Source organism: Passer montanus, unplaced genomic scaffold, assembly GCF_014805655.1.
Source record: "Passer montanus isolate IOZ18808 unplaced genomic scaffold, ASM1480565v1 scaffold10, whole genome shotgun sequence".
Classification (NCBI taxonomy): domain Eukaryota; kingdom Metazoa; phylum Chordata; class Aves; order Passeriformes; family Passeridae; genus Passer; species Passer montanus.
In genome coordinates, this window is record NW_024356505.1 from 5895329 (window position 1) to 5912751 (window position 17423).

At 39.7% G+C, this 17423-nt stretch overlaps 1 protein-coding gene across 3 annotated transcripts in view; it reads right to left on the minus strand.

Moving 5' to 3' along the window:
- Positions 1-17423, minus strand: part of RARB (retinoic acid receptor beta) — a 323420-nt gene that overhangs the window by 205676 nt on the left and 100321 nt on the right. The window contains exon 1 of one of the 3 annotated variants that reach the window (XM_039705224.1): positions 5742-5801. The exons of the other annotated variants lie outside the window; for them this stretch is intronic. The gene's annotated coding sequence lies outside the window, so the exon portion shown is untranslated. Of the gene's footprint in view, positions 1-5741; positions 5802-17423 lie in introns of those variants that run through there. 3 annotated transcript variants of the gene reach the window in all.

Below are 17423 nucleotides of genomic sequence, written 5' to 3' on the forward strand. Positions count from 1 at the left end.
TGCAAGAAAAAAAGGAAAAAAAAAAAAAACACAAGGAAAAAAAAATCCAAGAAAAAAATCCTGAGACAAAGCAATGGTCTCAGTTACTGAGACAAAGCCATTCAAAATCCACTCCTGTCTTTTGTGATTATAATCAGGCCAAAAAAAATCTCTAAGTGGAGTAGTCCACTCAGAGATGGCTGAAAGAGACACGTTGATTCAAGCACATCCCTCACTATTATCCCAACTGCATCCTCTTTCCAGCTGATGGTGTCTATACCAACTGAGGGTCAAACACTTGTCCATTATACAGAGCACCATATGCTAAAGCAAATCCAAAGTAAGCAGAAAAAACCAATTTGTTTCCTCAAAATGACGCATAAGCGAGAGAATGCAATAAAGATGTCAGCTAATGGAAATAATCTCTCAAAATAAGTGACATCACTAAAGGCTGTCACTTCCTTTACATAAGCCGCAGTTTTTGAAGATATTCCACCCATACATCTCTCCAATTCCCAATGTGGAGTGCATCACTGCAAGATGAAGAGAATGGTGTTGCTCCACACCTCATATCCAAGTTTATGAAGGAGAGGGGAAGGAGCCAGGAGTGAGAAGAAAAATGACTGTGTTTGGTACAATCACTGCTGCTTAATTTCATAGAGATCCCCCTTTCAAGAATGACAAGTCTGCGTGCACTGTCAGAGTTCCACAGTGACAACAGACTGAAAAAAACCCTCATATACCCCTGTATAAATAACATAAAAAACCCCCAAAATAAATAATAAAGTAAAAAGTGACTAAATTGTGTAGAATACTTAGATATTCAACGACATATTACAATCAATTTACCTAACTAATGTCACATGAAAGAATACTGCAAAAACAAATTATGCAGAGTTCTAATATAGCAAAAACTGGAAGGGATACTGAAGATCATCAAGAAAAAGCACCCTGTGTAATATTATTTTGTATAAACAGCTGCATTTACAACATGGACCATAATCACACAACCACTCTGACCCTGTTTTTGCCAGACAAAAACATGTGGGTATTTTTTAATAATATACATCAGAAATCAGGAGATATTCTCCACAGTAATAATGGCAGTCCAGGTGTTAAAGAAAACCATAAGATCTCCTCCCTTCTAACACACTTTGTAATCACAGCAATACAGCTAGACTACAGTTTTACCATGTGTGAGCTATGACAACTTTTTCCTGCATTGTTTGAACAGTAATGATGGGCCTTAATAATAATAAAAAAAAGAATCAGGTGTATTGTCTTTATTGTGAGAGTATAAGGGGTTTGGAACAGAAATAAATATCTATTCTCTTGTACAAAGAGGAATGTAAAAATGTAGCCTCTGCATGTCAGACCTAAGCATCAAAGACTAAATGCTTAAAAGTAGAATAATATGAACATTTGAGAAATGCTGTAGTGAGAACATAAATTCCACCCTAGTATTTGATTTAGTGATAATCCTCCAAAACCAGTTCTGCATCTGATAAATACAGGTTTAAGATGCAGTTGTTGACACATGGTAAGGAAATGAAACACATTCTCCCTATATGAAGTTCACATTTTTCTGGGTGAAACAAAGCACAGTTGTACCTCATGTCTCTAAGGCACCTTTCAAAGCAATAAGGAGAACTGGAAGGCATCTACATGAAGCAGTTTTATCTGACGTGCTAAAAGGATCTGAGTTAAAGAGCCTGACTGTCACATCCACTGCTAAGCCTTTGAAAAATAAGGAAATCCAATTTAAGATTTACGCAACAAACCCAAGGCACAGAGCTCCTTGGCACTGCAACTCTGCTTCACATACCTCACTGCAGAGGTAGGCTGGTTGCTCACTGAACCTCTTCAGCTCCAGCAAAATAAAGAGACCTTTAGCAAAAAATGAGTGAAAGTAGAAAGTTTGGTTCACTAGAACATCACCAACTCTGATTAATAACAACCACAATAATAATACACACTCCTTTAAGAAAGTCTCCACTTTTAAAGAATAAACAGAAACATTAACAGGTCTGGTCAGTGGCAATGAAGACACCCAGCTCATAGTCTTCTGAATAGAACCCATCATTTAGCCATGTACCAGACAACCAAGACTTTGTCCCTCAATTTTTAAAAGCACATAATTCTAAATAATTATGTTGCTCAATGATCCTGAGTACTATGGAACAGAAAATGCATCAAATGGGAAGCTAAATTTTATAATTTAAAACATTCATACATATAAAAGGGGAGAGGGAGAAAAAAAAAAAAGACACCGTTTTTCAAAACAACTACAAAATTACATAGCAACTGTATAAAAGCTTCTGAACCATTTCCTTTCCCTTGCCTCCAATGGAGGGTTTATTCCAGAGAGACAACCCTCAGCAGACAAAGCCTGCTTTTAAACATAGAAACACAGGAATTCTTATACTAGGTCAGATTAATAGTACATTTAGTTCAGTAACCTCTTATTTGACAGCAGCCAGAATCAGATGCTTTAGGGAAGGGATGAAGAAATCTCTAGGAGAGCAATTACAGAAAAAAATCTTTCCCATAAAATTTCTTTCCAACTCACATCATCTACTGGATGGCTTATGCCCTGTAACAGGAGATTTTCTTCTTGTCTTTTTGTTTGTTTTTGCTAGCCTGAATAATACAAATAGCACTAAATAATACCCCAAGCACTGGGGATATCTTCTCTATCTATGGCCCATATGTTTTTAATCCTCAAAATTGTTGGCCCTAGCAGAATTGAGAGTCACAGAGTTTCAACATCACCAGCTTGCTCTTTAAAATAATATTCTGCTCTGCTTTTAAATAACTCTCAAGTTTTCCCTGGATGATCCTGTGTAGCTGTAGTACCTAGTACAGAACAGTAAAAGAAAAGTTAAGTGGATCTAACTCACCTTCTTTAAGAGTTCTTTCTGGTCTGCTTTCCTCAACACAGCTTATTGCAGTGACTCTTAAGAAAGCAGCCTGGAAAAGGCAGAAATGCCTCCAAAATTCCTTTCCCCCATACCAAATGTTTCAGGTTTCCTTCAGGACAAATATCAGCTCCTTTTCCAAATTTACTGTTCATCCTAATTGCTAGTATACACTTCTTCAAACATCACCCTTCCCAGTTAACAACTTCCTTAGATTTCAGGGCAAACACTTTTCAGGGCAGGAAAAAAAATCAATTCTTGAATAAGTCAAGAATAGCAAGTCGTTTTTCTAATTAAGGCATTGACTTTCTACTAAGATTACTACTAGAATTATCTGTATAGCCACTTCCATGTTAAAACCCTAGGTAAATATTAGTAAAGAAACAATTACATCAATTAATACTAGCAGCTGACAGACAAACACTACCAAGAGGACTCCATTCTCTCCTGAGGCAAACACAATGCCAGATTCCAAATGAAAGCAGAAGGGGAATAATATGGACCCAAGCTGTCCAAAACCTGTATTTGCATCTGCAAGTAAACACTTAAACTCTGTAAACACCAGGCCATTACCAGCCTGCTTGCCATGCTCTCAACTGGGCCACAGCAAACAGCTCATGGGGAAGCTCCAGATGAGCAGGGACACTCTGGCAGCGTGCCCCATCCACTGACCTCTGGTTGGCTTTAGGGTCACCTGGGATTCATCCATGCTGGCTGAAGTCTGCCAGCTGTCTCCAGGACTTCTAGAGAAGGTTGAACACTTGCAATTTTTCCTAATATATTCACATTGTCCATGTCCATATGTCTTCATCTGCAAGTGAGCTCAAGCATGGAAATGACTAGAGCATGAGCAAGTATTAGACTAAATTATTTCAGCAATCACATTACTTTTGGTAGGCTGCCTTTTGCCAAACCAAAGCATCTGCAGCTCAGAAAAGTAACTTCTGAATTAAAAATCTTTGCAAAGAAGTGCATCAGTTCACACAGATCTGGACAGTGATAATTCTCCAAAAGTTATTGCTGTGAATAACATTAGCATAAGCAAATCAGTCCTATGAAATCAGCTCTGACAGAATACCTGAACAAGGAAAGGCTATATGGGGTTATTTTTCTTAATTATCATTTCTGAACAAGTTTTTCAACTTCCATTTCAATAAAAATGAAAAGAAACATTCATAAGCAAAAATTCACACCCAGTCTGAGTATACTTCAAGGCTGCTCAGCCTCATTTAAAATTACATTCTCCCATTCAGTTCCACCTATCTCTAAGCAAAGGACACAGCAGACACACTAAGAGTCTGGTCACTGCTTGATATTTGGGCTGAAAGAGAAATTGAATGCACAGAAACAGCCACTGATGGGGAGCTGGGAAGTCTCTCACTGGTGTCCCCCTCATCTCCTACTGCAGGACTTCCAAACAAATTCAGTGAAATGAAGATATCACATGGGCAGATAAAAAATGGAACCAGGTTTGCATCCATGGACCAGCTCATAGTCTCATGTCACCTGCCCCTCACAACTCTTCACGGGTATAAAAAGCAAATAACATCACCTATCAGACAGAACAGGGGGGAAAACGCTCCTGATCTCAACACAGTTGTTCAAAGTGTCTTAAATACAAAGCAAGATGGAATAAAATGGATGCATTCAGGATTTTATGACGGTCACTGTAATGTTTTTGTTTATTATTCACAGGGCTTAGGAGATGCTTACCCCACCATCAAGGAGAGTCAGGGGCTCAAAATCAAGTCTTGCACTATCATCAAAGTACAAAAAACAAACCATATATCAACCAGCTTAACTGGTATGTCTCTAAAAGGGACAACACATAAGAAGTGAGTTCAAAAATATTAGAAACCACTTCTGAGCACTGTCAAGCTGACTGAAATCTTAAGAGTTGGGGGGGGGGGGGGGGGGGAGGAAAGTGTTGTGACAAGTAATCTAAACAAATGTTAAAAGTGAAGTTTGACAAAGATGAAATATCTGCCAAACACCCAAAACATAAATGAAACTGCCATTCAGCCAGGGCCAAATAAAACAAGATGTAGCCAGGCAGTTTCTGACAGAACAGTAAGGGCATTGTTAGGTCTTCTTATAGACCTCCTTTCTTTATGGAAAAAAAAAATCCAGGAGGGTAAAAAAAAGCACACCACTGTGTGGCAAAGTGTGCCTCCACTTCAGTGCACACCTCAGGCTCCCTGTTTATCTGGGAAAGAAAGGGGATGGGATGGGGGTGGGTTAGCCATGGCTTCTGCTGAGCACCGGGGTGCTGCACATGCTGGAGGTTTCCAAGGACCAGAGCAGGAGGAGATGTTGAAAGACAACAGGGAAAATCCAGCGGGAGACAGGAGAGAGTTTGGGGGAGTGGTAAATTCATCTGAAACATTTAGCAAGATTTTACGCCTATTTGAGTTCAAAGACTAATTAGCATTTTGAATAAAGGACCTCTTCATTAAACACATAAACACCTCATCCTTCCAGTGACTGCCAAAAATCAAAGGTTACTAAATGAACATATATAAGGTCTTTAAACTTCTAATGAACAATAAAACTATTTTCCCCATAAATTTCCAAATAAAGAAGCATAATACAGCACAGAGAGCACAATGCCAAAAAAAACCCAACCCAGAAAAACTCAACTCATAAACTCGGCAGGTTTTCTGAACAATATTTTGATCTTTCCAGAAAAGAACAGTAAAAGAAGCATATTCCCCACTACAAGCTTCATTTTAGGATCAAAAGCATAGTGAAGTACACATTTAATTAGCAGGGAGAATACAAAAACCCATTAATGGAAAACAAAACACATTCTGGAAACAAAAATACGCTATAAATGTTACAGACAGACACCGGTGTGTGTTCCTCTGTGCATGGCAACAGTTCAGGAGGAGTAACTTCTGAAAGCAGCGTACTGACTTCCAGCTCCCAGCTTTTCAGGATATTCACCCTTCTGTGACTGCTTAACATGATCTCCTCTATTTATAGCGACTTTTTTTGCAACTGTTATCACATGGCTATTAAAATGAACAGGCAGAGTCACAGCAACACCGCAGCAACCAACGCCAGCCACTCAATAAAAGACACTACTTCAGCACTCGCTTTTGCTTGTAACTTGGGCAGCTGTGAGATTTTTGTTGGCAGCATCCTCTGTGCAGGTCAGGAGAGCCCAGGAGCAATAGTGGAAGCGTGGGCTGTGGCTGACCCAGGGCTGTAAGCCATAGTGTGACCCCTGTTTAAAGCAGCAGAGGTGTTAGTGCAGAGCACACACTTCCACACCCACCCAAACCAGCGCAGCCACAGGGTGGTGAGGGCTCACACCGACCTCCTGGGAACAATGGCAATTGTGTCCTGCTCCAGCTGCAGCCCTCAAGCAGCAGGGTCCCTGGGATACACTGGAGCCTCCCTCCCCTAAAGCACCCACCCAGAGGAGCTCTGCTGAGAAGCAGATCTCTCGTGGCCACCTCCTGTGCGAGCAGCCATGCGAACCCATTCCGACTGGCCACACTAGCTACGGCCAAGACACAGCACCCAGGCTTCCAAATTATCCCTGGATGCACATATATATACAGCCACGCTGTTTTGTGAGAGGGTTTATGTCCTCAGACACAAAGAATTCCTCACTTTAGCCTCAGCCTGCACCATAGCTATTCCCTCACAAATGTCCCATGTGTTTCTATAAAGGCTGGTTGTAGTTGCAATACATTTTAATTAATTGGACACATGAGAACTGGATTTTATACAAACTCATTTTTGCAGTTTTCAGCTCAGAACAGCCTGTAGTCAGACTTTAGAAGAAGTTCAGATCCCTCCTATTGTAAATACAGGTCACAATAAATTCAGGAGAACCTAAGTGTTTTCTGCTTTGTTTGCAGGATGGAAATCTTTTTTATATTTCATTCTGATAAAGATGATTATGAGCAAAAACCCTCAGTATTTATTTTTAAATTTGTTGATTTAAGCTTTACTTTAAACCTGCTAGCAAAAAAATCCAGAAAAACCAACTTTATTTGATTTCATTAATTACAAAATTAACTTTTAAAACCATCATATGCCATCTACCACTAGTTTTGCTACTTCTAAAACATGAATACATTGGGACTGCCAGGGTCTGGAGTCTCAGACAGGAGGGGATGGTCAGTGGGGAGAGCATACATTCCTGCTGCTGCCAACCCCTTCTGGTCCCAGGCAGCTGGTATGAGCCAAGATTGTAAACATCAAGTGAAATAATCCCTGCAATGGCAGCTTCTGAAAGCTCAAGAGAGGAATCCCAAGAAAAAATGAAATTAAAAAACTGTATATACACTTTCCAACCTTAAGTTTTCCACACCTCCAGACCAGTTCTCATCAGAGGGCCACCTATATTCCACTTGCATCTATCAGGACAGAAATTCCAGCTGCAGAGATCATGCAATTCTTCATGCAGCTCCTTGCTTACCTTTTTAGGTAAGAAAATGCCAACTAAGAGAGGTTCACACAGGGCTGGAAGCAAGCCCCCCTAGGCACTGAGGCACCATCCAGAGTGAGAGGCCTGGGTGCAATGAGACCACCACAGCTCATGGGGTCAGTCAGATGGAAACTCACAGAGCCAGAAAGGGGAGGGTCACAAACCATAACTCCTTCAGAAAAAAACCATTTCAGAAGCATTATAAAACAACTCTAGGCTGTTTTTTAATTTCAGGTGTTAGTGAGGAAGGAGATGAGTACCCCACATAAGGGGTCCCCAAGGCTGCATCTCACCTCAATGAGAATTTTAAAGAAACACTGGTAAACCAACAAACTTCAAGGCTTACAATTCCCATTAGGATTTAAGAGCTTCCTGAGGGAGGAATTCCTACTTAGGGTTAGGCAAACATATGCCTCTCAATATCTTAAAGCTGGGACTGGATTACATCCATCTCAGAGAAGAAGCAGCTCAAAGGTCCAGATGAAAAGGTGCAAGCGTACCTTTCTTGCTGTGCAATCTCAGCTTATTGCTTCTAGTCTACATGGGAAAAATAAATCCAGAGACCATATTGCCTGTTTTGTATTTAATTAAGTAAGTGCCTGGAAATAAGTTATAGGTTTTTTCCACTGCTTTCTCTTGCTAGCTGCCCAAACAGAGGCTTTTCCATAACCCTGTCATGGATCAAGTTATTAATAAAATACAAACAAAACCATACTGGCACATAAGCTAATTAAAATGCCTCTACTGATTTCACCTTTGCTTCTCTTCTCAGGAATGAATACATCCTCCTTTGACACAACCCCCTGTACTCTGTAATCCCAATGTCTCTCCAGCTATCCGTGGTTATTTTGCCGTTACAACATATGGTGTTTCAGAGAGGCTTTGAGAGTGCTATTTCCTTACCCCACTCCCAGAGATGCACAGACTGAGTTCCATTCATTGTGGGAAATTTGCTCATGTCCAATTTACCCAATGCTCTCTGCAACAATTTTGTGTTATGAATGGCTATTGTTAGCCTGCTGCTGTTTACTCTTTAGAATAGGGGGTTTGGTGGGTTTGCTTTTTTCGTTGGTTGGGTTTTGTGGCTTTTTTTTTTCTGTCAAAGTAAGATATTTTTTCAACCATTCAGTGTTGGAAATCCAAGTTTAGTTGCTTTATTGGTCTTGCTGGTACAGCAGTCTTTACAGTGCCATGCTTTGAATCTTTGGCTGGAATAGAATTGATAACCCACTGGTGTTTTTGCTATTGCTGAGCAGGGTTTTCACAGCAGCAAGACCTCCTCTTGTGCCCACTCTGCCCTGCACCATCCCATTCCAGTGTATAAGCTGGAAGAGGGCATGGGACTGGGAGAGGACACAGCTGGGACAGCCAAACTGCACTGACCAAAGGGATGCTACAGACCACATCACGTTGTGCTCAGCAGTGAACACTGAGCAGAACTGGTAAAGGAGCAGAAGGGAAAGAGGAATGTTCATGGTCATGGTGTTTGTCTTCCCAAGCAACTGCCATGTGTGCTGAGGCCATGCTTCCCAGGAAGCAGCTGGATGTCTGCCTGCTGATTTGAAGTAGTGAATGAATTAGTCTTTTTGCTTTGCTTCCGTGTACAGCTCTTGCTGTCATGATTAAAATGCCATTATCTTGAGCCACAAATCTTCTCACCTTCCTTCTATTTCCTCTCTATCTCATGAGAGAGTGCAGAAGTGAGCAGCCATGTGGGTAACTGGCTGTTAGCCAAGGCTAACCCAGCACAAGGCTACAACTGCCAATAATTTTCTTCTTGACCTCCTTCTTCATCTCTAGTTATCTTCTGTTTAATTAATCTAATTAAACCATATTAATTTAGCAGATCAAAGAAAATCTTGACATAACAGCTGACTCAGTTAGCATCACTGCATGCTTGGAATCACAACAGATTTACACAAAGTCATTGGCTGAAGTTGGATGTCCTCCTTAGCCCAACCTCACTCTCCCTAATCCACAAAATAAAAGTAATGTTTTAATTTTTAAGAATTATTTTAGGCAATCCTTAGGACATGACAAGAGAGAGGATATCAGAACTGCAAGAGCCTGATTGATCCAGGTGTAGTAACTCAATCAAGTTGTGCTGGATATGTGTGATGGACAGGGAGGGCACTGGCAGATGCCAGACAGATGAAAGACCCTTGAAAAGCTGTGAAGTCCCTTATATCTTTGTCAAATGAGCATAAAGGCATTAATGAACCAAAATTACTCACTCAGGCAGTTCGGAGTTGTACATAACCACATAGGGCACAGAGGAGAGGGCGGCTGGATTGCATCTTCAGATCTGACAGTGATTTCCTAGTGACTTCAGGAAAGTCATTTGAACTCCATCTGACTCAATTTTTCCATTTGTGAAATGGAAATCAACATGCACTTCCATTTTAAGATAAGTGAAATACTCAAGGCTGGCAACATCATTAACCCTAAGTAACTAATAGCTATTAGTACCTGGTGTACACGATTGCCCCCCGAAGCGGCTTTCCTGGGGGAACGGGGGAACATGACTTACAGCTCAGCACAGATAACAACTTCATTTCAATAGCCCTTCTGAAAAGGGCAATGCACATGCTCCTAAATGAATTCCACACCCCAAATCAATTCAGTGCCTGAGAAGAAAAAAAGTATCCACTGGAAAATAAGACAACATATTCCAAGACGGCTGTTTTATCTATCTGATATGTTTCCTGCATCTTGTGGTGATTTACCGTAATAGGTAATAACTAGTGTACATTATATCTAGTTTTTAATAACCACACTTCCATTATATTTCATTTCCCAAAGGGACTATTTGTGTTTTTTCATATCTTTTAACTGTAAAACTGTAAACTGCTGTAATCAAGTACTGCTTTCTCTTGTGTTCTGGACATCCTCAGTTGATTATAATCACTGCCTGCTGAACTTACCTTCAAAATGTTAATCAGAAATTGAAATAAAAATTGATATTATTACATTATGTACTGCCCCATTTATTCACTCTTTTTAACATGGGAGACTCAGAATACAAAGAACTATAAAACGGAAAAGGAAAAAACCCCAGAAAAGTAAAAAAATAAAAACAAAACAAACAAAAAAGTATTAAAAAGATTGGGTGGGGGCAGGGAAGGAAAATAAAAAAACTATTTCAAAAACTGGCTTTACAAAAGATGAGAAATAGAGAAGACCACTTAAAAAAGTGAAAGCCCATGCTGTTGAATCTGGTGCCTGTAAAAGAGGTGTAGGCTCTGAAAGTATGATTTGAGGTGCTTGTACAACATCACCTGTAACTCAGGATAAAATACATTAAAATAATTTTAAAGTATATTTTAAAATAGCACATCTGTATATGGTACACTACTTTTTTGGGAACTAGTGACTTGGTCCCACAACCATCTACCAGCAAGACTTTGAGAGAGAGACAGAATGTATTTTACAAGGTGTCAACAAAAACAAGCATGCAAGTGTGTAAATCAATCTGTAAAGTCAGCTGTGTTTTCCAAAATGAATCCACATTTAGGAGAACTGATAGATTCAGGAGGATGCCATGACTGAAGGGGTCACTGGATACTATCTGATAACATCCACAGTGACATTTTCAGAGATTTACAGGTTTCCTGCACCAAAACAATGCTGAGCTGGGAAGATCTAAAATCCTTGGTTTAACTTACACCCAGCACAAAGGATGCATGCATGGACACCCACACCCATAATGTTTGAGTTGTCTCTGCTCGAACACACACAGCTAATACTGCAAACTAACAAAACAAATCCAGTGTGGTCCATTACTTTACCTTGATCAGTACAACATAAAGGCTGGCTGTAATTACATCCAGAAGAGCAAGACACAACCATGGCCTTCTTGAAAGTAAAGACCTCCTGAGGAAAGAGTTTTAGTGGAACACACAGAACTAAACTCCCTCAAAAACCTCTCTTTCCTTTAACAGGACACTATCACCAGAAGTAACTAACATTTCTTAGCTTTCTTCAGGAGAAGAAAGGGATGGGTATTTGCAAGGAAGATTTGGGAAAACTGTACAAATGCAAAGTTGGACAGATAAATCCAGCCTGCTAGAAAATAAAATCAATGAGCTAAAAGCATTATTAATTGAGACAAGTGAATATGGGCAGAGTCAAAGCTACTGACAGAGCAGAGGAGATAAGGCAGACAAACCATTATCACCAAAAGTAAATAACATTGAATCAACCAGATATGATCAAAGCAGCATGTTCATAAGTACTGGTGATATTACTTCTGAATTTGATTTATTTTATCTTAAGTCACAGTGTATATCACTTAAGCAAGCCAGTTCCTTCCAGGTATCTTGCTAATATCCCTTAACAGAAACAAGACTGGATGCCCAGACAGTAACAGATTAAAGGAAAAGGCAAAAAAAACCCCCAAAAAAACCCTAACTAGATAGAAAGGCATTATTAACTCAGTACAGCAAACAAATCCCCTTTACATAGAAAAGAAGCCACTATCATCATATAGTCTGGCCAATCACAAACACAGGGCATGTATTTACCCCCCAGAACATGGATTAGTGCCATTCCCTACTTATATAAAAGAAAAACCTTCAAATGGTTGCACGTTCCTCACTTTCCATTAAACTCTCTTCCCTTGTCCACTCCCATTCATGGTTACAGTGTGCATACTAAAGGAACAGCTGCCCATGGAGCAGGAATCAGTGCCAAGGAAGTGCCTGCCTGTGTGGCAGCACCGACTTTCTCCTGGTCTGATGTGTCCAATACATCCCTGCTTCAAAAAGAGAGGTCTGTAGGAAAACTTCATCTAATGGAAACAACAATGTGGTAGGTAGTATTCTTCACTTTAAGTAAGTATCAATCCAGACACCTGTTAGAGAGGACCATGGTTCTGATTTCAGGATGAGTTCCCAATAGTATAAATAGGATTTAGACTCAATACTATTTATCATCTGCAAATGGGTTATCATACCCAACACTCCCAAACTGTACACTTGCATAATACTCTTGGGTTACCACTGTATTATAAAGTCACTTTTACCAAAGCTGACCAAAACCGACTGAAAGAAGCTCATTCACTGTCATCTTAATAGTTCTGCATAACCTACAAGACAAGTGGCAGTGTGTTCCTCACCTGGGAGAAAGATGCACTCTACTGTAATACAATAACTTGTCTTTTATTTCTATAATTAGAGATCCTAAAACCCTAAATAAATAAAAAAATTAGAACTACCCATAAAATACCCTACAGAAGCAAAAGCACTGATAATAAAGGTATTTATTTGCTATGGTTAATTATCTCATTTTTTTTTACTACTCAATCATATTTTCTTGGAAATTAGAAAGTATACAGATTCTTGTCAGTCCTGAAATGATTTGTTAAAAATGTACAATAGTCCACTAACATTTCTGAAAGTCTGAGACTACAACTGGCAAACAATCTGCCCTGGCTTTGTGGCTTTCCTAACCAAAAAAAGACCATTAAAAAATGAGTGCTGCGAACTTCATAACTATGCTGTGTTTCTTGTCATGCTGGGATTAGTAATAGCAGTGCTATCAAATATTACTGTGCAATAAAACCTGTGGTTTGCATTTAGATTACATTTGATTTCTTCATGTGGAAAATGCATGCTCTAATTTTCCTCTTACAGTAAAATTGATAATACATAGAATACAACATCACAGCAGATGACACAGTCTACAAGGTAGGCATGACTTGTTTTATAGTCATAAAGCTTGTACTTCTGGCTGTGATTTTATGAGCCAGGCATACAAAAAAAAGGACAAAAAAGATATTTATAAATAAAGGCATACAACAGTAAATAGGAAAGGAGACGAAGTTACAGAACAGATTGAACTGGATATAATCAGAACCAAACAGCTTTCAGAAAAACTGCTAACTTAGCACTTGGATACCTCACCAGTCAATAACGTAGGTACAGCAGCCTCCTATAACAAAAGAAAGCAATTCTAGGCAGGAAGAAAAGAAATGTAAATAGGACAGGCAGCATCCTCACCAGGCCAAAAAAAATTCTTTGAATATATTCTTTCAAAACTCACAATATCATAAATTAGCCCCTCATCTCCCCCCAGCTCCCACAAAGTTGATATCATCTATTGCTATTTTCTTTGCAATAAGTAATCTTTCAAAGTATTAATTTCAGTAGTATCTTTCACAGTATATTTCAGAGAAGCTTCTATAAGCATCTAGGAACTTATTAGATAAAAAAAGGGAGGTGTACGCCGCACACGGTCTCCATGGGGACATTGCACATGGCAGAAGCTGTGAACAGAGCACTTCCATCACAGGAAGGCAATGGGGAAGAATTATACAATAACGAACAGAGAGCTCATTAGCATGTAAAAGCCATAGCCCTATATATACTGCCATATTTCTGTACGTCACTGCATTAACAAATTGCTGTTTATTAGCCATGATTTACTGAGTCGAGCACAACAGGACTGGGCACTAGCTGAGGCAAAGCAGCTGGATACAAAACTAATGCAAACAGCTAAGAGGAGAGTGATGTCTTAACTGCTTCTCTGCATAGCTTGATCCACGAGCCAACAGATGAACTGATTACACACTGTTGCAAAAATTTCACCTTTTGCTACACTGCAATAATTCCTGAATAAATACAAAACATGGTCAGCCTTGACATACTGAAATATGAAGAGCTGCAAAATGATTCCTCACCTCCACCAAAGATGGTGCTGTCAGTATTTTAAAAAATTATCTTTTTACAATGCATTAGTGTTCTTGTATTCAGGCCAACCACAAAAAATCACGAACTGCAAACGTATTCCTTTTTAAATGTTTACATCCACTTCAAAGTACACAGTTTTCTTACTACTACCACCACTACTACTTACTCTTCTGAACCCACAGCTCTTTCCACTGCAGTCTCACTGTGGATGCACACCACAATACAAAGAAACAAAATCCAGACTGCACAAAGCCAATGATAATGCCATGCTCAAAGCTCAGGAACTCAGTAGAAGCATAAATTCCCAACAGGGACCACCACCAGTTAGTCCCCCCACGATGCTCAAGCCCAGACTTGCATCTCCTTGCTTGCTCAGGCTTTGCATCTGGCTTTAGAAGTGCTAGTACCAGGAGAAACACACTTTACATGTTATAGGTAACACGCATTAGTGGCCTACAGACTGCTACACTTCTTTGCTTCTTCCTTTTAGTACTAAAGGAATTTTGCTCAGAGAGAAAAGAAAAAGAGGAATCAAAGCTTTAGACTTGTTTTTTTTTTCTTTTTTTCTTGAAAGAACCAAAACCCCCACAAAACTACAGAAGAAACGTGCAAAATGCAGCAGTTCATAGAGACAGCAGCAGATCAAGCTTCTTTACTCTTTTAGTATAGTTCTGAGCCCCTAAATTTCAAGTTCACATCAAAATTAAAACACACTGCAGATTATCAAGTTTCATGTACTTTTTCACTACCCTTATGCAAAATTTACTTTGGCACAGTACAGGAGTGCATTATTAATCAGCATAGATTTGTTTGAAAAAGAAGACTATTTATTCAGAGGTAGGACTGACTCCAAATCCAGGCTTTCTTTTCCACATGGAATGCAAGTGTATCAGATTTGGTATTTGATTTTTCAGCTCAGCTGTGAGGGAAGAGCTGAACTTTGTCTACGTGGTAACAGAAAAAGAAACCACAGTATTTTACTTTTTGGGTTTTTTTTGGTGGTGGTTTCAGGTATCAAAGTGAAAATGTCAAATGTCTCTCACCACACCCATTACAGCAAAATCTCAGACCAGTTGAAGACAATGACGCTTTGCTATTGGCATTAAATGAATCCGGTCTCACCCACCCATGACCAAAAAAGATACAGCGTCATTTCAAAATCACAGTCACTTTCCTATCAACTTTTTGCAGCATTTTCAGATTTATACATCCTCTTTTTATTCTCATAATGCGGTCAATTAGCAGCTATAGCTAAGCAGATCTGTGCAGTTTTAGCATGAATTCTTCAAAATCACTGATCTTTACAAGCTACTTTGATGAAAAGAGAGAATATTTACCAGCAACTATTAAGCATGAAGTTTGAGGAAACAGAAGCAGCTTGTAGGAGGATTTGCTAATGTAGTTTATTGCTGTTACTTTTCATATCTGAAAAGAAACTGCCTCTGAAGTCTCTGACGAAAACGCAAACAGATATTCTTGGGAGACAGTACAAGCCAAATGCAAGTTACAAAATCAGATAACTCACTCTTAAAGATTTCATCACATAAATCTACTGATATCTCAACAGTGTCACACTAATATACATGTAAAATCAGAATCTAACTGTCCGGTGCTGCTGAAAAAAAAGAGATGTTGTAGACACACAGGATTTTCACAACAGAAGTCTTCCCCATAAATGTGTGCAGGAAACCTAGAGATGAAATCCCCCACAAGAAGACAGTACTACCTACCAGGCAGTGATAATCTCTCAGTGGTCACAACAGGCATGTTGTTGAAACAACCAGATGGAAAAAAAAGGTATCCATGCTTGAATGATTCTGCAGAGCAATGTGCCTTCACCTAATACAATGGAAAACCTATTCAAGAATAGCTAATCTTGTGAAACTACGACTGCAGAATGCTGTTACAAGCAGTGAAAACTGAAAATCCTCTGAATTAAGTGTTCACTGAGCAAGTTAAAGCTTTAGGTAGGCATCGTTCAACCCATCCACCCACACACCTGAGGGTGGCATCCATGTGACAAATTGCATTTAACATGCACCTGCACTCTACCTAGTAATCCATCCTCACCTTGGCTACTTCTAGCATGTATAACATACTTTGAACAACTGCCTTCTGCAAGGAAGAATTGCTCCTCAAAAGTGTACTGTCAAGAAGCCAGGAAATATTTAGGTACAAATATACTGCTGTTCAATGTGGATAGAAATAGGATCTTTAAATTCTTAGGAAACAAGGTTTCTATGGGTTTTCAGGACCATTACTATTTCTAGGAGACAGAAATACAGGGTTTCTAAAAGGAAAACTCATAGTTCAGTCACAAAGCAGTAAGCAGCTTGGAGATGCATATCCACAGCTGAAGATGGGGTCAGGTGGTGAAGCCCTCTAGACACTGACAGAGTGGTAACGTGCACAGCTACTCTTGGATCTCCTACAGCAAAACCATCATTCCTTAAGCCAGACAGACCCATCACACGCCTTCTCCCCTAAGAGCTGAATCCATACAACACCAAACAGAGGCCTTGATAAAGGGAACAGAACATTGTTGAACTTCAAGAAAATCTACAGTGTTTTGAAGGTGCAAATTAAAGGTGCAATAAATCCACTGGGGAAATGCTCAACTTTTCCTCAAAATACTGAAGTCACTCTTGTGGCATGGCAACTTAGAGAGAAGGAAATACTCACTTCTTGTCTCCACCACTGTGTGCTCTGTGGCAGCTTGAAGGTGTGCCTGGAGTAGTACCAGAGGCCCACAGAAACCTCTGTCCATGCCCACAATACTAGAGTACACCTCTTTCAGCAGATAGGAAAAATCTCTGCCTCAAGATGAGAGAAAGATGGAAGTGCAAAGGCCAGTTTATTATTATTTCAACTTTGGCTAGGCACCAGGACTGGACCCTAAATAAATTATGCCAGGATATATGCTCAGAGTTAGCTTCCCTTGCAGTTCTGCACAAACAGAAATCAGCAGGAGGCCAGCATGTAGAACGGCTTCTGAATCGGGTCATTAATCTGTACAAGCAGAAAAACCTACCCAAAAAACACATTAGCAGCCACTGCACTCCAGGTTACAAGGCTGAACTATCATGCAAATTGATACACATCTCTTGCTTCCTGGAGCCACAGAGGAGGGCACAACCTACCTACAGGGGAGAGAGCACAGGAACCTACGGATGCGGACTCCTGGTGAGGAGCAATGGAACAGGACAGATTTATTCAGTGATGATAACATGGTATTATTTTTTCCTGCAACAGCAATGCAAATTATTCAAAGATGGTCACATCCTGAAATGGCTTGGCTCTAGAAATATGTTCATCTCATGAAAATCTTGCCAACTTAAAGGAGCACACAAAACCACAAGGGCAGAAGACAATTCAAGGTTTTAAGGAGACAGA